Source organism: Condylostylus longicornis, unplaced genomic scaffold (assembly GCF_029603195.1).
Source record: "Condylostylus longicornis isolate FDR11 unplaced genomic scaffold, ASM2960319v2 ptg000013l, whole genome shotgun sequence".
NCBI lineage: Eukaryota > Metazoa > Arthropoda > Insecta > Diptera > Dolichopodidae > Condylostylus > Condylostylus longicornis.
The window spans coordinates 6,299,965-6,322,486 of NW_026577982.1; positions in this window are offsets into that span (position 1 = coordinate 6,299,965).

Here is a 22,522-nt window from a genome sequence, read left to right on the forward strand (position 1 = left end):
TTAATGTAAACTATACGATGACATTTTCTTTTGCATTTGTGACATTAGAGAAAGTGTGATATCATTCATTCTCTTGTATGAAACAGTGCGACATGAAGCAATCAAACATTTTTATTTAGGTCAAATTTAAACATTGATTTATTGAATTAATGTCGGATATATAAATAAAGTGTAAAATTAAAGATTAAATACGGATTATAAGATAAAAAATTTCTTTAAATAGAAGAAAAATAATAAAAATATTATAGTAAAATGTGGTTTACTTCAACAACAAATATTTGTGTACAAATATTTTAATGAAAATGAATTGAAATTTCGATTGTAATGTCTATAATATATATTCTGCTAGGAGGGAAATTTGAAATTCTTGAGACTGCAATATTTTTATACCCGTACGAACGTATGTTCGAAGGGTATACTAAATTTGCCTTACCGTTTGTAACGCTAAGAAATAACGGTGTTAGATATAGACTCAAGTGTATGTTTTTGATCAGCGTCAAATTCTGAGTTGATTTAGCTTTGTCTGTCCGTCCGTCCGTCCGTCCGTCCGTCCGTCCGAACGATAACTCAAAAACTAATTGAGCTAAGTTCACCAAATTTTCACAAATGATTTATTGTAGAAAGTGCCAGAACCCTATTTAAATTGGACATGATCGGGGTACCGGTTCGGGTAGCTGCCATACAACTTCAAAATTTATTCGGCTATATCTCAGAAACTATAAAAGTTATGGTATTGAAATTTCACACAAACGAATATATTAGTAGGGCCAATATGCCATATAAAAGTCGTTGAAATTACTTGGCTCCTTCTGGTACCTGCCATACAACTTCAAAAATTATTTGGCTATATTTCAGAAACTATTAAAGCTATGGTATTGAAATTTCATACAAACGAATATATTAATAGGGCCAATGTGTCACATAAAAGTAGTTGAAATTACTTGGCTCCTTCTGGTACCTGCCATACAACTTCAAAAGTTATTTGACTATATTTCAGAAACTATTAAAGCTATGGTATTGAAATTTCACACAAACGAATATATTAGTAGGGCCAATGTGTCTCATAAAAGTTGTTGAAATTACTTGGCTCCTTCTGGTACCTGCCATACAACTTCAAAAGTTATTTGACTATATCTCAAAAACTATAAAAGCTGTGATATTGAGATTTCACACAAGTGAATATATTAGTAGGGCCGATGTGCTTGATAAAATTCGCTAAAATTTCTTGGCTCTTTCTGGTAGCTGCCATACAACATCAATAGTAGTTTGGCACAACCAGTATTTTGAATAACACATAGTACTGAAATTTTGCATAAATTAATATGGTAATACGGCAACTTAAAGTCATAGTCTGCCCCATAGTTAGTTATGGCACATTAGTTATTCGCACATAGGATAACAAATTCGTACGGGTATCACAGAGTTGACAAGGTCAACTCTATTTTTTTTCTCGTTTTTAATTGTTAATAATACCATTGGAATTAATTCAAGTATACTAAGTTAATTAATTATTAAACAAAGTTTGAAATAAAATGGGAATTTTTTTATATTTAATTTGTAATACAATTTTAATTTTTAAGAGTTTCGCGTATGGTTTTAATGTTAATGGAAATTTTCACGAATTTGAGTTTACATAATATAACAAAAAAATTCACACCTGCAGAGTCCGCCTCAAGCTTTGGTTCGAAACAATGTTATTAGTAGATTATTTATTTTCATTTATTTATGAATGTATAAAATATTTAATACCAAAGACAATGTCCACATTTCATGAATAATTTCATTAAAAACTCATCTAAAAAATATTAGAGAATTTTTCGAAATTAAAATTTATTTTTAGCTATGTAACGTATTTTTAATAAATTTGTTTTACTTGCATCTGTCCCCTTTAAAAATCATAAAAAATTGACAATGCCCTTCTTCAATTAATATAAAATTTTTGTATAACATGTGTTACTCTCATATTTCCAAAGTAAAAAAAAAACTTACAGTATAAACTAAATTTCAAATTTTCTTTTGTAATTCAATATTTTTATAACAAACCGAAAAAATAAAAATAACAAATTGTAAATATTGCAAAAACAATAGCCTGTATTTTATTAGATTACTTAAAGATTACAATTTTAAATACAAAATGTTAAACATAAAACAACATAATGTGTTAAACATGAAAAACTCAAAACTATTATAACTATTTTATTAAACTATTTTATTTAGATGGCATATTTTAACTTTCTTTTCAAAATAGCAACCCATTCCAATACTCAAATAATTCAATATTCAATAATAACAAGTCAATTTATCCCTGTCATTACAAATTTACCAACTATAAATTTACATCATGATTTCTCTAATAATCCGTGCATGAAAGATAATGAATTCAACCATATAGAAGAGAACAATTTAGTCAATTTTTAAAATAAAATAAGGGGGAATAATGGCTGAACAAAAAGAACAGAAGCACACCACCATTTTAACTTTCTCTTTAGAAATATAGACAAACTTGTTAAATAATTTTTATCTCAAAGAATTATTATTAAAATGAAACACACGTAAATACCATATAAAACAGGAGAGTTGAGAGGACAGAGAGGAAAACAAAAAACAAATATTTGATGAAATTTGCTACGCATAATTAAACTAAGTGCATTTAATATCCTTTTTAGAATTCAGAAGCGTGTACGCATTTTCTATACCTTAATTTTTTTTTTTTATATATTTATTATATTGAAAGATTTAAAACTAACCGATCCCCTTGTATAATAATAATAATTTTTTTTTTGAAATGAAATGGAAATATTTTCTACCATTATTAAACATGAATACAAGAATTTCAACAAAAAAAATAAAGTAGAGGGGTGCAAAATCAAATATATTAGATAAATATTTTATGGAACTAAACTTGTATTTTTTAAGGAATCACAGATCAATAATTAAATATTATATCGTGCTTTAAGGATTCAAGGACTTTTTATGAGCATAAAATGATTAGATAAAATTCGCATATGCGTGTACATACGATGCACATGTTTAAGAATAATTTTAAGAATATTTTCTTCAGAGTAGTGTTACTATATGATTCGGGTAGTGGCCGGGGGGGTTTTTTTGGAATATAAAATCACCCTATGATTATTTTAAATAGCATAACAGCAATTTTTAATGTTTGTATTGCGGTTACTCATATGCGGTTTTATTTCTATCTATTCGTAAACAAAAAAAAAAGAATAATACATTAGTACGCCCCTTTTTTGTTGTCTTTATCTTATTCGAAGGATAATGACATTATATATCGTATATATTGGAATAGAACAGAAACTGAAAAATATTAAAGTAAGGGAAGGAAAACAGAGATAATTTTGTTGTTTTTTTTTGAAAAATTTTAAAAACAGAAGGGAAAGAAAATTATATTAATGAAATTTTGAAGGAATGTTATTAGGTAAAAAAATAGAATAAGAACATCTTGTGCTCTCTTTATGCTTTTCTAATAATACAATCTGGAGCTTGCAGAGTGGAAATTATTTAATGAAACAAATAGGAATCTGAAAGTGAGGAGAGTAAAATTCTTTTCAAAATAGCGTTCAGTGAACTACTGACCACAAATGTAACAGAAACTGCACTGGTTCTAAACCGCAAATAAGAATTTTATTGATGCTTTGTGGATATTTGGATAATGGCATGATTTTTATTCTTGCTTGATAAAAGTAGGAACAAGCATGAAAGAAGAGTGTATAACGTATTGGATATCATACAAGTGCTCGAATTTTTTCGCCTTACCGTTTTGTTAGTGTCGAAGCAATTCTGAAAATAAAAAGCTTAAAATTATCTTTAGTTAGACAAGCATATTTGTATAATTATATGATTCATTTCGGCAACGAAATTTTGTTTTTCATTATTAATAGATACGTTAAACAAATTTGGTCCCGAAACGATTAACAAGAGTCTTTGTGAAATCTTTAGCAAGTTCAAGTTTCTCAATTAGGTTTTAGGCTTAGGTTTTGCTAAAATTGTTGAATGGTAATAGTTTCTTTAAAATTATTCGTTTTCTACGAGCTAAAGCAAACCACCACAAACTTACCATAATAAACCAATCAAAAATTATACTAATATTTTTTAAGCAACAAACATATTGAGTGAAAATAAAGTGATTTCGATTAAAATGCTTAAAAAGCAAAAATAAATCTTTTCAGCCTGCATTGTGTTAAAACTTTAACACTCATAAGATATCAAATAATTCGTTATTCCTTTTAGTCAAAAAATTAAACAAGTAGTATTGAAAAAATTTAGCAAGAAAAGAACAGAAAACCAAAAATTTATTGACCTTAACAAAACAAACTTTTAGAAAGATAAGAAAGACCAAAAAAGAAGGACATAACGCAGAAATAAAGGGAACAAGAGGATTAGCTGTAGTATAAAAGATAAAAGTACTGAAACAGCAGTTTACTTAAAGGAATTGGCACTATAACAGTATTTTATAGAAATAAACATAAAATATAACTGTATACTCGTATGTGTGTATGTATATGCAAAACATGCACATAATACATGTGCGATAGAAATTTTTTGAAGGGAAACTAAATGAATATTTCTCTGGTATTCAGGGCATCAAATTTATAGCCTGCAGATAAGAAAGAGAAAAAAAAAACAAAAGGAAACGAAAACTTCTCAATATTTCGCACTTAACAAAATTTTTGAACACCGCATCGATTTAATTCATTTTTTTTCCCTTCATATTTATTTAGTGTCACAATTAGAATTTATCGTTTCGTTTGTAATTCGTTTGTGGTTTTGATAAAAAAAATTAATGTGTTTGTGAAGCTTATTGAATAGAGTATAGATAAAAAAAACCAAAATGCCGGAGAGTTCATTAAACAAAAATACTCTACCACAAATAAGCTTATTTTAGCACGGAGTGATTTTCATAAATTAATTCTTTCCGAAATTTCGCTTAAGAATTCTTATATTTTAAAATTTTGCTTGAAGACTAAGAAATTTACAGAACTTAAGGTAGAATTTCCTGATATCGACATAATATAGAAAGGAGTTAGGGCATATTGTATATGGAATTATGAATTGAAAGGATACAATGTGCCCTACAGTCAAGCGTCTAACATTATTAATTATTTCTTCTTTCAACATTTTGCTCCTAACATTAGAAGCAGTAGTGATGGCGTGCACCAAATAAATGCTTATGGTATTTTGTGACTTTATAAGTTCTTGATTTTTCATAGCATTCTATAAATTCTTCTAGATTTACCTACGTTACATACGATATGATTATTTAATTTAGTTTTTTGAATTCCTCTGACGTTTTCTTTTCTTTAATAAACGAAAAAATTGTTAAAATATACGAAATTGAAAATCTTAAAAGGATAATTGTGAATTGTGAATTTTGTTTTTTTTTTTTTTGGTTTTTCCTAATGAAGATGGTGTTAATGGAGTTGAATGGACTTGAACCAAAAGAAAAATGAAATCGTTTTTGAATTTTGATGGTTTTATTAAATTTTTTTTTTGATGAAATTAAAAAATGAAGGAATGGAAAGCAAAATGAAAGCTATAAGTAGAGGAAAATATTTTTTTTTTTAGATTTATAAGAGTTTTCTGTGTAAAATGCTAGAGTTTAATTTTGTTGTAGATTTGAAATGTGAAGGTAGATTAAAAGAATTTAGATTTAAAACAAAAATATTTTGGTATTTCTTTAGAAAAGTTTGAAAATTTAAAATCTAAATTTAATCAATTGCATTTTCCTTATGCACGTTTGGTTTTTACTTAAAAGCATATAAGAAATTTGAAAAAAAGTTAGTAATACACGTACTTGAAAAAATTGATGGGCTTAAAGAATATCTTTTTCAATAATTGATGTTTTAGTAGCAGTTTCAGTTAAATAAGTTTGTAGCGGATGAGAAATATCCGGACAACTATAGTAGACGATTTACAATACGGAATACGTGAATGACATGATTTTACTATATTATAAGCTATTAAGTTATAACATTAACAAGTCAAAAAAACTGGAGACGTTGGTCGCCTCCACACAAATTCCTTTAAGATAAAGTAATTGTGAACGAAATTCACAAATCAGGAACAAATTTTCATACGAATATCTAAATAGAAGATGAAAAGGAATTTTAGCAATTAAATAGTGCTGGTGACTGATTGTGATGGAAAGTGATATTCAGCACGTAACATTTAACGTAAGGGCCACATTTTAAAGTCTATGAAGAAAAATAATTAGGATATTCGATTCATTTTTCAAGTCCGTCCTATGAATTTGCCATGAGAGTTATAAAAACAATTTTAAATGCTCATTTTTAATCATCTAAGGATAATGTTTCCCACATTCTGCTCCAGAAGAATAAATTATAATTGAAAAATTATGAGAAATAACAAAAACTTATTCAGACCCAGTCAGATCTACAATATTTAGAATATCTTATTATATTAAGAATCTTAAAATTAGTTGAATAAATTTTATATTTACCCAAAAATTCTTAAAGAATTAAATTAATAATATTGTGAATTTTCTTTGATATATTTTGGAAATTGCATGTTATTCAATTTAAAATTCAAAACTTGAGTTTAAAAACAAAATTGAAATGAACTCATTTAATTTTATACTTGAATTTTAAGAATTTTGATATATATATGACGTTTTGCATTTAATATAGAGAAAGCATTTAATTAGATTTCTTAAGAAAATTTCTATATAATTTGCACGTATTTGAAATCCAAAATTTGGTAAAATATTTATGAAAGTCTTTATTCTTTTTGCTTTTTTTCTATTAGAATCATAAAATTAATTGAAAAGAATAATATGAAAGAAGTATATTTAAATTCGTTTTTAAGATTGCGGTGGGGAAAAGTGTTATACAAATAATCTGAGTTAAACAGTTTATAGATGAAAAATTTTTCCTTACTTTAGTTTTATTGTATACCTACTGGTATTCGAATACTTGTGGAGCTTAATTTTATTTTTAATATTTAATGTAGAGCGTATTTTGGAAAATTTTCAAAAAAAATTGTTAAAATATTACTTATTTCTCGAAAACTTTTTGCAGACAAAGCAATTTTAAATTGTAACTTGAAGATAAACATCATATGTTATTGTGGAATAGCGCAAATTATTTAAATTGAGCATATGTTTTGAATCGAAATTTCTCATGCAAGTCTGAATATACGAACGTTTTATTAGAATTTTTAGGAAAACTGGTTAATACAATCAATTAAATGAAAGATTATACAATATTACTTATATAACATTCTTACAGTATCACAGAAGGAAAATAGTTTTATGCTGATCTACTTAAAGCGTTTTAGAAGGGTATTCAGAAACAAGTGCTTCTTATATCTTTGAAGCTTGCATTTTTCGGGGGTTAAAACTGATGAAATACATTTGTAATTGATATTTTAATTATTATAGTTAAAATTAAGGGAATCATAGTATATAATCCAAAATTTATATTAAAAAAAATATTCAGTTTAATGCTTTAAAGGTCTAAGAATTTTTCTTAATCTTTTTTCTAAAACTCTTAAAAGTTCTTAAGAACCGGTGTTAACATTCTGATCGTGTGCTTTCCTTCTTCTAATCACTTTTTATTCACTTTCAAATCAGAATTCTTAGTTCTTTCCAATAGATATTTCATTTTTCCAATGAAATCACTTGTTTTTTAATTGGCTTTCTTCATTTTTTCTCAAATTATCGACTGAACGCCGAAAAGAAGTGAATAAATTTTGCAAAAATTTTAGAAAAACACAAGATACACAATATCGCATAATTCTTCTCACTAAAAAATTAAATTATTCAAATATATTATAGTTACTCAAATATATTGAAGAAAAGAAAGTGCTCACTTGCCGAGTAAAATAGCGAAATAGAAGACGATCAGGTTCTAAATCTTGTCACAGAAAATAATAAAATTTTACATTTAAATTTACGCAATAAAATAGCATTATCACAGAATTTTGAAAATTAATTTAAATTCTTCATCTTTTATAATATATTACACTTAATATAGGTATAATAGTATAACAATACCTAGGTATATAGTATGACAATATAAGCCCTAATTTATTACTATATAAAATTCAAAAAATTTTTCGCTTATCTATATTTTAATTTTTAATTAATATTCGTGAAAATTTAAAATCGTATAACAGAAAGTGTAAATTAATATTTATAAGTCATAAACAGAACTCCCACATTTCAAAACTGAAAATTTATAATAATTCAAAAAAAAGAAGAACAATAACAATACAAAAGAACAAATAAACAAACACCATTTAAAAGAGAAATTATTTTCATTCCCTTTGAGAAATTCTTCATTTTTGTGAAAATGTGGAACGCACCCCTCTATACAATATTTAGTTTTTAAATGTTTTCCCTTTTTCTGCTAATATCATATTCCGGCCTTTAAAATTCCTTTTAACCATTTATTATTTCTGTAACTTTTAATTTGTATAAAAACTGTTATTAAATTTCCACTGTTCATGAAATTTTCTATTTATAATTTTGCCTTATAGGATTAAAAAGAAAAAAAATTTTCCCTTCATTTGTAGTTTTTATTCAGAATTTCTTTTTTTTTTCTGAAATTTTTTAAATATGTGCTTTAATTTACTATTTGCAAAGATTTTTGATTATCCTTTTTATGGTTTTGATGGTAAAATTTAAAAATTTAAAAAATAAGTACAGTAAACTAAAAAAAAAAAAGAATCAATTTGCGGTAAACCATTATTTGGTTGTTTATATAACATATTGTGTATATATGTATTTATATATATGTATTTGTGTATAAAAAATTTATATATACGTAATGTGTACAAAAATTCTCTCATATTTTTTTAACACTTTATTTCAATTCTTTTCATTCATTTTCACATTCAACTCTAATTATATATCTATATTTTGAATGAAATTATATTTGGGAGTGTTGCCATAAATGAAAAAAAAAATGCATATCACAAAAGATAATGACCTATCATTTGACATTAGTAAAATGACATCTTTTTGACATAAATTTTATATAGAAAGAACTATGAATGTTGTTGCATTCTGTAAAAAAAATATGAAAATCTAATAATGATTCAGCGAGATCGAGAGGTTCTATAATAATTCACGAATGGCTCATTCGATTTCCTTTGAAACTGATAATTTGCAAGTCTATTTACAAGTAATATTGAAAATAAATTTGAATTAATTAAAAATTAAGTAATATATTAGGAATTTCGTAGTGAGGTGATCGAAAAATTCCAGTTCAATTTGCCCCAAAAGAAATTTTATTAATTGGGAAGAACGTTGTCTTAAAGTGTTTTGAATGTGAATCAAATTTGAATAATTTTAAAAATTTTCCTAAAAATAAATGATAGTGCAAAACAATTTCGAAAAAAATTTTAATTTGTAATTACAAGTAATGCAAAGAAAGAAGTTGCACGATAATAATTTTGACGACACCATTTTCAACTGTCACACATTATATTGTCATATTGTCATTTGATTACAAATTATACATGGTAACTCTATTAATTTTGCTTAGCTGCATGTAAGTTGAAAATATAAGAATTTTAAACTAGTTTTTTTTTTTTGGTTTTTTATTTATTTTGAAATTTTGCTATTTACTTTATTTTGCAGTCAATACGTCTCTGTGTGAGGGAAATCAAAAGAGTGTACGAAAACGTATCAGAAATTTGTAGTTTTCTAAAATGTCGCGATTTTATATTACCATAATAAATTGGTTTATTTTTTATTTTTGTAAAGGGAAAATTCAATATTTTTAATGAAAATTAATAATCAGTTAACTTGAAATAAATAAAATGAAAAAAAGAGTTTACATTTCTTACTGTGGTGGTATCACAATCTATACAAAAAGAGTATACGGACTCCTATTGATAAACTAGCATTTTTTAAAAAACCAAAAAGGATACATTTAGAAAATAGTCCTGTTTCAACCCCATTGAAGATTTTGTTTTTATATTTAATTTTTGTTTATGAATTTATAATGAGTTTTATTTGTTGAATAATTGTTTTGTAAATAGAAAAATGGTATGGTATGAAAAATTTTTATAAGAAATGAATTTCCTTCTATATATCATTTAAACTATAAAAGGACATTGCACCTGCATTACAAATACGATAATCTTTATTAATGTTAAATTTTTTTATGGTTTTCGTGTAAGGATTTAAAACTATGTATGTATATATAAATATAGATACAGTAAATTTTTAAAAAGGGTTTCGTAAAAATATGAAGCCCTTAAAAAAAATACTAAATAAAATTTTTAGAATTATCACCAAATAGGTAATGAAAATTAAATCCCAAAACATGTAGTTTATTCACGATCGAATTTTAAATTAAATAAGAAAGTAAATTTAACCATGGATTTGTTCATAATGTTGAATGAGAATTTGTACTAGGGTGTTCAATTAATTTTTAGAGAACAAAAATATAATAATTTTTGAATTTTAAAATTGATGTAAGTAAGTATAGGAACATAAAAAACTAAGTACTTTAAAATTTTGGGGTTTGTTTTATAAAAAGCTCGTGTTATTTTGAAAATCTTGAACAGTCATTTGAGTTTAACAAATCGAATGTGATAATGTGATGAACAGCCTTAAATAATTTGCATTTTAAACTAGATTGTGATTGTCTTTAAATCGCCCTGAAAGATTTTGGCTATCCCTTAAGAATCTCTAAGAGTGCGATCTAGAATATCTGTGATTAGAATATATTTAGAATGGAATGAATATATATAGTTAATAATTTTAACAATAGAGTTATATTGTCGCAAAACTAATTTGGATTTTAGTATGAAATCCTTTATTAAATTTAATAATAATTACTAATTTAGCGCATAAAATAAATTAAGATCGAAATAAATTAATAAATTACGATAATAAATTAAGATCGATGTAGATCGAGAAGAAAATTAATTGAAGATGTTGATAAAGATTATGACAATTACGAATTTAGAATATTCAAATACGAATTCAGTAGAATGTAAGAGCAGTATAAAAATCTACTAATGAATTATATGCAATAATTCTGATAAGACTACGTATGACTACAAAAATTTCAAAAAATTTTATTGCGGAACTTTAAAATCCTAATTGTTATTATAAAATCAAAATAAATGAAGATCAAAAATCGAATTTCATCATGGTAATTATTTAATATATTCTTGACTATTACGAGTATAGTTAATTTATTGGTTTTCTTTGTTTTTCACTTATTATTTATTTAATTTCGTTTGTTTTTTAATTTTCATACGTTCATATTATGTTAAAATTAAAATAAAATAAAATATATTGATATTTTCATATAAAATTTCCAATTTATTTAATATACTTTAAATTAATAATGAATAATTTAATGTCATTAATGTGATAATTTTATCGGAATGATAAAAATAATAAGGATATACGAATAATATTGCTTGCATATAAAATATTTTAATATTATTGTATGTGTTATACATATGTGTATGTGTATGAATGAATTAATATCGTGGTAAATTTAAAATTAAGAATGAATTAATGGTAAATATTAATGGTAAATATCAAAAGTAAATTTATATTCAATATTACATTTTAAATAATATATAAATAAAAACTATAATTATTTTTGTACATATTAAAAGTTTTATTGTGTTTGTATAATATAAGAGAGTTGAAGACAAGAGATGCATATAAAATTTAATTATTTTTAAAATATTCGCGTAAACTATAATATCTACGGTAGATTTTATACTTTTATAAGTTTCTGATTTTTTTTTGAGAAAAATCTGATGTAAAAGAGCTCCCGAAAATGGCTTTTAATTGCTAAATTTTAATTCATTTATGGTAATTAACAAGTATGTTTTAATTCATTATGGTAAGTTTTAATTCATTTATGGTATATTGTATAACAAGTTCAGAATAAAATTTTTTAAATTAAAGTAAAGGTTTTAGTTATAACACATGATGTCCGAATTTATTAAAGTAAGTTATAATTTGATATTATAGATTTATTTCACAGCCTAAGTAAAAAACTTACTGTATAACAGTTTCCAAATTCAATTCAGTTTAATTTTACAAAAATCATTCCATTGCAGAGGCTCTAAACGTAGTATTTCATAGAATTAGATGGATGTAAGTAATATATATATCTATACAATATTAAGGTATCAATTACATATTCCTCTGAAGGTATAACAGTTTTGAGGTGCTCTTAAAACACATTGAATGTACAATATGAGATATTAAACATAGAAACTGTTAAATTACCAATTATTGCAAATATTTTTTTTTTGACACAATTTTAACAGATTTAAAAAACAATTTTCAAAATTTTAATCTCTTCCTGTACCTTTTAAATTTTATTACGATTTTAATCCTTAATATTATAACATTGTGCGTATTTCAATTATATATGAAATGAATTTTATGGAAAAAAAAATATTCATTTTTAGCAATAAGCATATTGAAGCATATATCCTTTTTGTATGCATGAGTATGAATATTGTATATAATAATATAGTTAATATAATCTTAATTAACTCAATTGAATAAAAGCAATTAAATTTCCATATATATATATATAAACAATATTTAATATGCAATTTTGTGAATTTTAAATGAAATTTGTTTTGAATAATAAAAATTCATTGGTAAATTTTTATTCTTTCAGAAAATTTTATTTTTTTTTTTTGAGTTTGCATAAAGTGTTATTTGCTTTTTATTAAAAAAAACGTAGAAAAATTTTCCCCGTGAAAATTCATTTAAATGCCAAGTATATGACATATCTATACGGAAACATACATTAACGTTTCATGTATTGGTTTTAATCAAATAATATAATTTCCAATTGCATCCTGATGCCTTATGTATACCACAGATATAAAATATATTTCATATATATATATGAATATAGGCTATATATGAGTTAAATCAAATTATATTCAAAGAAAAACTTTAATTTAAGGGAAATATTATTTTATATAGATGGCAGAGAAAAATATTTTAATAAAAAATAGGAAATCATATAATTAAAATAAAAGGTTATAATTAAAAAGAATTAAATTTATCATATTAAATGATAAAATTATTACTTTATATTCCCGTTATATATTATAGTTTAAAAAATTTAATAAGAATTTAATTAAAAATTAATTGAGGAATATGGAAATTTTAAGTAAATACATTGAAAACCAGGAACAAATGAGAAAGAGAGTCAACAATGAACATAAATGGACTTACATTCATTCGGATTATATGAAAAAAATTTGTGTTGAAAGGCACTTATATTAAAATTACATTGAAACTATACTTAAAATACTTAAATTTTGATGATTCTAATTTAGAGATGGTAACTACATCTGGGCGTTATAATTGAAGAAAATCTAAGCTAAAGCTAAAAGAGTTGTTGGAATTTTTAGACTGATAAAAGACAGAGTTAAACATAAATTAAAAAAATCTCTATATATTTCAGTATGTTCGACTCATCTATATAATGTACGCTATATACATATTTAGAGATATAATTGGGAAGCAATTAAGAACTTATTTGGATATAAAGCAAAAACGGTCATACGGGAAATCCATTTGAGTAACAAGTTGCTACTGATCAATTTTATAAATAATTAGAGTATATAAACACAAATATGAAGTTTTATGTAAACAGTAATGCTGGTAAAATAAATGTAAAGTCGTCGAAGGTCAGATTTAACTTTCAAGATGCTATACGAGTATATATAACACCTTTTATCATCTATAATGATAATGATAATAATGATAATGATAATATACCAGCAAATATTAAACAAGTAGGTGATATTTACAAATTTGTGTGTATATTTCGACTCCTTGAATTATTCTTAATTCTTATGTTGATTTTCTTTTAATTTGTATTTTCTTTAAAAATTTTAAATATGTAAAAATATGTGTAATTGTAGAATTGCTAGAGCTCTATATGAGCTCTATGCAAGTGTTTTTGAGTAAACATTGAATAATACTCGTAATAAATAAATGAATTAAAAATTAATTTAACTAGACACAATCATCCGTATTCATTCCGTATTACTAGTATTAGATAATTTTTTAACTCTTAATTTAATTTTAAAAATAAAATTTCTATCATTCGTAATTTGTTTACTTAAGGCTTTTAATGAGATTTTCTCTATGCCATAGATGAAAAACGGGTGTTATTTTCAAAAGTTTCTCTCTTCCTTCTCTTTTCATGAACTAATACTTGATAATGTTACAATTAAAATCCAATATTACCTTCTTATTATTTTAGCACAGTATGCATGCATTAAGGCAATGTAAATGTTATAAACTATATTAAACCGAATAATATTCGTAAAAACCTTCATACTTTATTATGTTTATAGAAAATATTCCACAAAATATATTGGTTAATTTTCATAAATTCATATAAATCATAAATTGAGAGTTGCTAGAACAAAAAAAAACGAAAAAAAAAAACCACAAAAGCTAAAAAAAAATTGGGTCAAAATAATATGTGAGATTTTTGTTTTTTTTTTCAAATTTATGCACAATTATAATAAAATTATGTACAAAATTTTGTATTCAAAATAGAATTTTCATTGTAAGATCAAATCGGGAGAAAACTATTCTATATACATGTATTTATTTTCCATCACGTTGTTAGATTATATAAGTAGTACATATGTATACATAAGTAAGTACACAAATCTGATTTATTTATAAAATTTTTTTGTGTTATTTTAAAATGGAGCACGCTTTTAAATAAATAATAGCTATTTTGTTATAATAATGTGTATGAGTGGTTATGTTTTTTTTTATATAAACTTAAAATAAATATACGTGGTATTAGCCGGTCATTGATATGTAAAGAATAATGTTTTTCTAGCTATCATTTTGTTTGAATTTGTGTATAGATAGAAAAGGAATGAGATTTTTTAAATTTGATGCAGTGGTGTAACAATTTAAAATTAACTGTATTATTTTCGTTCTTCACGCCTAGGAGGAACATAGGGTTAAGGTATAATACCACAGATAGTCCAGTTCCTTTGCTTCATAAAGTTTTAACTAGGGAGGTAACTAGACTGCCGTAGTTTTTTTGTTAATACATTAAAGGTTGTTAATATTTATTGCTTATTTTTCTTAGTTTAATATCGAATATTGTGGATATATGAAAATTACTGGTATACAAATTTTCTATTTTACAAATATTGTATATTAAGCTATAATATAGAGAATCAGAGACTAGGCTAAAGAACCAGTGCCATAACCACTACATCAATGGTCAGTTTATAGTTGCATGTATTGCTTCATGGTATTTTATAGTCTTGCTATAAATAATTTGGCATAATTACAGGAATAGTACAGAAGAATAATGAAAGGAATACCAAAATTTTTCACCACATTTATTTAGTGCTACTTGTTTTGATTATTAAATTTTTTAAGAGAAGATCGACCCTACATAATAAATTTTTTACTTAATTCATTAATATGCTCAAAAAATTTTGGTTTTTTAATAAATCACAACAGGCTCCTCTTCATCTTCCTGTTATATTTCCATTTGTATCGCAATTTTTTTAGTCTAAATATAAATTCGAAATTGAAGAATTTTTTTTTAATTCACCTCGCCTATGAATTGAAGCTGATATTAATCTTCTAACTAAAACCTGAATTTGCAACAATCTGCTGGATTTTTGTTTGCTATTTCAAATAAGAAAATGTGAAAATTTTGACTAAAAATCTGTAATCCTGTTCTCAAGAACTGTAATTCCGTTCACTTACGTTCACTTTATAATATCTTTTTTCCGTACACCATTTACAACACTGTATAGACATTTTTTTTTCCTTTTTCTCTATTCATTTTAAATTCTAAACGTATATGAAAAAGAAAACGCATATGTAAAGAAAAACAATAGATTATTTGAGAAAATATTTTGCATGTTAGATAGATAATGTGAATTGAACATTTTTATAAAATGAAATTTTATAATAAATTTTCTTTTTTTTTTTTGCTTTTATGTTTATTTAACAAATAGCTAACGAGTTTTAAAATTTTCAGATATAATATTAATAAATAAACATAAAAGATTACGTAAGTGTAATATTGGTTATGATTTAAAATTAACATTGTAAATATTATGCGAAAAAATTTTAATAGAATAAAAATAATAGAAGTTAAAAATAAAGTAAAAGAAAAAAATTAAATATTGCATAAACATGAGTGCGAGTATTTTTTTTTTTAATTGCACTAAAATATAAATTAGGCCAACAAATTTCTTTAATGTTAAATTAAAAATAAATATTGAAAAAGTGAAAAATTGCATATATTTAGGGGCAAAATTATTTTTCTCAGCAATTTTGCATAAACAAGAATTACCTGATTACACTCATAAGTTCTTATATTTGTTTAAAAGTTTTGTAAATAACCTTTTCTTGAAAAACGTATTAAACCTATAGAATAAAACTGTTACATCTCAAAAATCTCCTAATTGAGATAAAATGATAAAATGGATTTTTCCATATTAAAAAATAGATATTTTTTGGCATACGAATGCATCAGATGAGAGCAGCAATTAATTGAAATGAGGCAATTTCATTTAAATAAATTTAATAAATTCTGTATATGCAATTAAGCTGAATAAATTGTTTTATAAATTTTATAAATAAAAAAATAATAAAATGTCGGTTTAAATTTTGTGGTTATAAAATTTTATTTTCCGTTTTATATGAATTATAAGCAACTCATCAAATATTCACATAATATGTATATGACAAACATATTATTATCTAAATAAAACTAATTTAATATTGTGTTAAACTAGTCCTAACAAATATAATTTGTATTGTTCTACACATAAATTGCATTACTAATTTCGATAAAATTAATTAGATAAATTTGATTATATTTAAATTTAATGTTATTATATTTAAATCTATATATATATAATCGTGTATTCAATAAGATAACATATAATATTTACCAGGAAACTAATATGCAACAATTTAATCTAATTACCAATGTTAAACATACATATGTCCATATTTATATTAAAATATTGAAAATTTTCTAAACATTGTTTTTTTTTTGTGCAAATTTTTTTTTAATTAAATCTCATTTGAAATTCAAATGAAATTTTGCCAAAAGGATCAAAATTTTAATAATTAATAATCCAATATGATTATACCATATTATATACATAAATATAATTTAATACATATGTACAATATGCAAATAAATATCATGACATTATGTAAAACTTGAAATTAAATCTCATTTAAAATCAGAAAAAAAAAGCATATATATAGGCGTTACATGCTTCAATGATTATTTTTATAAGATAAAAAAAAAATTATAAATAAATTAAAAAATTTTTTTATAAAAAATTGGTAAAAAAACATTTGGAACAATCGAAAATTCTAAAATAAATAATGCCAATTAGTTTTTATTTTATTATTTTAATTATTTAAATAAAATATAATATAGAAAATCATTTAAAAAATCAAAAAAATTATTCAAATATTTTTTTTTTCGAATTTACACAATAGTTAAATTCAAAATTTTAGTCAGGCTTAGTTTCAATAAAATTCAATTTTTTGTTATACAGCTAAACTAAGTAAAGGTAATTGTATTTCTCTAAATAGTTTGTTGACTTATGGTTAGATTATGAGACTTTACTTATCTTAGAGGATATATGTAAATTTTTGGGAAAGGCCAAATTGTAAGTATATATATTTTACAATAGAAAAATTCAAAAACGTCTGCCAAGTAATTGATCCGGAATGTAAAATTCTTAAAATATTTCTAACCCCTTAATCGCCTTCTTCATTTTTTACATTTCAACAATCAAGATCAAGAATATATATTTCCAATTTATAAAAGAAATCCCTGTTATAAAATTAAAATTATTCTACGTGTGCTTAATATTTTACAAAAATGTGATTACAAATTACAAATTACTAATACCTCAGTAATATTAATTTTTAAGTAGATACCTTATATTTATTTGCAATTATAATTCTATAGATAGCTTAGAACTTAAAGTCTTTACACCGAATGTTACAGTGCACATCAAATATTGCAATAATTAGAAACATTTCTTTTAAATTTTTTAAATTTCAGGCATATTTTAATAATTTTTATGTTTTTAAAACTGTTCAATTAGTATCAATTAATCACACCAAAATTGCATTATGTGAACACACGAAAACATAATTAATGCAAAATATTGCTGCATAGCACTTCGTGGCGGCACTCTGAATTTAAATAATATCTCGTTCGATTTAATGTCATTCACATACTTAAATAGAACATTGCAACAACAATTTTAATTGATTATAACGAGAACTTTGTTTTCATTGTCAAAGACGTGTAAAATGAGCCCTTTAGTCTGCATTATTACAAATTCCGTAATGTTGTGAATTTTTCTTACACTACTCAAAAATGATTTGCTATAGAGTGGACATGAACTCATTGACAACTAATCGTTTCATAAGTTTTATGGTTATATATCGTAAATCGAATGCTACAATACAAAAGCATCCTATGGCTAATCATCGTACTGCTACAATACATATAAAAATTATGTGAAATTTAAACAAAAATATCGGAAAATTAACAATTATTTGCTTCAACCACTACAACATTTTTATATTTTAAAATTAGGATAATCTATATATGAATTCCTTTTGCGTAGTTCATTCTAAAAATGAAACATCATCTCATGTAGACACACAGCTAAATTGTACATAAATATAACTATTCACCAATAATATTAAAAATTTATTTTATATACATTGAAAAAATTTAAAATTTAAAACCAAAATATAAATAAAGAGGAGGACTGGCGGAAGGTTTGAAATCATATATTGTACTGATTTATAATTTATTGATAATAGATTGGTTAAAAAAAAAACTAAATTGTGTCCTACATACATTCATGTTTTATTATACAATATACCACATATATATATATATATATATATATATATATATGTATGTGTTATACAGAATAGATTATAAATAATTAGTGAATAAATTCTTGTTATATAAAGTTTCAAAACAATTATGATGTGCTAAAAATTACCATAAGGCTTATGTGTCTTCAAATAAATTTTATTGAAAAATTGAATTTTGAAAACCGCATATCCACAATTCATTTGAATTTTTTATATTTTTATTTTACTTTCGATTCCAATTATAATCATTTATAATTTGATATATTGGTAAAAAACAAAAAAAAACAAAAAAATTATTTCCGAAAAAATTATTTCAAATTATTGTTATTATTTTAAATGCCATTTTTTTTTTCAAAAAAAAAAAAAAATGGCGAAAAAAAATGGAAAAATTAAATTAAATATTTTAAATATAATTTATGAAATTATATTTTAAATATAATTTATTAATGATTACTAATATTTAATAAAATGTTTTTGGAATTTTAAAATTAAAATTCATATTTCGGGCAGGGAAAAAAAATAAACTCATAATAATTAAAAAAATTTTGTTTTACTAGTTCATTAGATTTTATTGAATTTATTGGTTAAACTACTATATAATTAAATATTATAAAAATTAATAATAAATTGTATGTGTAATTATAAACTAAAATGTTAATATTAAATTACTTTATTATTATAATTTGAAATTATTTATATTGTATTGTTTTACAAAATTATATAATTAAAAAAATTAAAAAATGTGGTAGATAAAGCAACTTACAGTTCATAAAGGAGCCTATTTCCTATTATGTATTTGAACTAGAACTAGAACAGCTAATCTAGTCTTAGATATAGAAAATGAAAATAAATTAATTCTGTAATTAACACACTAAAAATTACTGCTCTGCATTAATGGTAATGCAGAGATTGTAAATTTAAAAATATCGGGAGACAGACAGACAAACAGACAAGCAGAAAGGCACAAAAAATCACATTTTTATTCAATTTTCGGAAATATTCTTTGTTTTTAACGGTAAGGGAATTAATTTGACAAAACCTTTTCTTTTACTATTAAATTTAATCATATTTCGTCGATATCATATTATGTAAAACAAAGTTACGATATAAATTTTTACGATATGTATTTACAAGAGGAAAAAGATTTAATGAACAATGAAATTATGGAATGGTTTTTGTAAATTTTAAGTTTTCAATTTTGAAACTCTTGTTTTGTATAAATTTTCCTACATTATATATATGAGTTGATAATATAAGTATATAAAAATAGCAGATTTATATAATATCGTATCTTATCGTAAAATATTTTATCGAATTTACATAGTTCTATCGTCAAATTTATTTGATTTCAAAATATTCTTAAATATTTAGGAATTAGTTGTGTTAACAAAAAATTAATAATTCTTGTAATAACCAAAACGGTTCAGCATTTTATGAGTTGTGAATTGAGTACGGTATTTATAATTATAGTGTAGTAATGATAACGGCAGCGTAGTAATTGTGTAATGAAGAAATATTGAAGGCGAAAAGTAACAGTATTTTTGAATTTTTGAATTTAAATAAGAATTCAATTCGGACGTCAATTATAAGTTGTGATAATTGAAGTCCGAATTGTATTGAAATTCCTCTCACTATTTCTTATGGTAAAACAGTTCATTGTACGAAATATACACAAAAACTCAAATTTTCTCATGTAAGCCATAAATTTTCTAAAAAAAAAAAAATTTAATTTCAAGACAATTTTCAAAAAAGCATTTTTAAAGTAATATTTTAAAGAAAAAAAATTTATTTTGTTAAAGATGAAATGTTTTTCTTCAACCATCTAAAATGAATGAAATTCTTGCCTTTTTAATAATTTACATAATATTTATTATTTACACGCTTATATACAAAGATATAAATTTATGGAAAATAAATATTTTATGAAGACAAGGATTTTCAAATGTTTAAAAAAATTTTTTGGATGTTATAAAAAGTTTTATTTTTTAAGTATAACAATTTTGTTTTTGTATAATATTTTTGTTATTTGACTTGGAATATATAGACTGATCAGAATATTAAAATTTTTAACATTTGTATATTAATATAATATACATTTGGTATTAATTATAGCGTTTTCGCAAAATACGAAATCAACCCTACAGAGATGGTATTTATTTAGAACATTGACATTTCATAGTATAATTTCAAATAGGAAGGGTTAGGTAAGAAACTATCCTTATGAAAATACTACTGGTATAAAAATATTTTTTCAATGAACTATCGATAAGGTTGGGTTCATAACAAGAATTTTGGTGAAAATCACAAAACAGAATTTATTTTAAAAATTGTAAAATACTACATAACTTGTATGGTCTCAATTTGAAGATCCGTATTTAGAAATTTCGATAAATTTCTGTAAAATAATCGATGTTTATAGCATTAGAAGCTAAATCTGATTATACGTGCAACTCTTAAAACAATCCACCGTATTCAAATTCTCATAACATATGGTCACCTTAAAATTTAAGCTCATTGCATTTTGAACTTTAAGTGTCAATATCAAATAATTCAAATATGTCAAAATCAATAAAAAAAAATTCTCTCTTTTTTTTCAATTTATTTTTTTTTTTTTTTTTGAAAAAACAAAACAGTTGCTTACTCTTGAAGCATTAACGCATAAAGGATGTATTTATGAAAAAAAAAATTTCCTTTTATCTTTTACATTTTTTTGCCATTAAAGGCAAAACCGAAAATATCCTTGAATTTGAATGCTTTCCTGAAATAAAAATGACAGACACCTTCTTATCGATATTTTATAAATTTATTTTTCAAAAATTTATTTACATTTGATTGTTTGTTAAATTTACATTTTAGTAAAATGTATTCAGCCCTATACATGTATATACATATGTACATATACGATGCGTATTGGAGGCGATAAAGATAAAATTGTATAAATTTTTAGGATATTTTATTTACACATACATTCATGCATACATTATTTTAAATGTCATTTTTAATTTTTCTAAATGTCAAATATTTTGAAATGAGACATTGAAATATTGATGAATTTTTTAAATTTTTAAATTTTTTATTAAAAAAACAAAAAATTGTGCTTTTTTTTGTGTTTAGACACCAGTGGAGCAATTGGGAATAAAAACTACTATACTAAAAATGATTAAAATTTTACTTTAGGCGATTGATATGAATGACAGTTTGTGAAGGTGGAAACAATCTAAAATAATCTAAATACATATATATATATATAAAATATAAAGTGTGTATGTATATACATAGTTTTGTACGAAATACTAAATAATGGCGAATTTCAATCAAAATTAATTGCATTAAAATTTTATCGGCATTTAATCAAAAAATTCATTTTTTTTTTTTCAATTCTTCTAAAATGATTCTTTTTCTATGTATGGAGGTATGTATGTGTGGGATAAAGTGAAAATTCTTGTTAAATTATTTATTAAAATTAAGAGAAATAAATCTCTACAGGATTATTTTCAATGAAAAGGACATGATTTTGAAATTGAAATGGTGAAACAATTTTTTTATACTCGTACAAATTTTGTTTTTTTTTTTAAATTTAAAATGAATTTAATT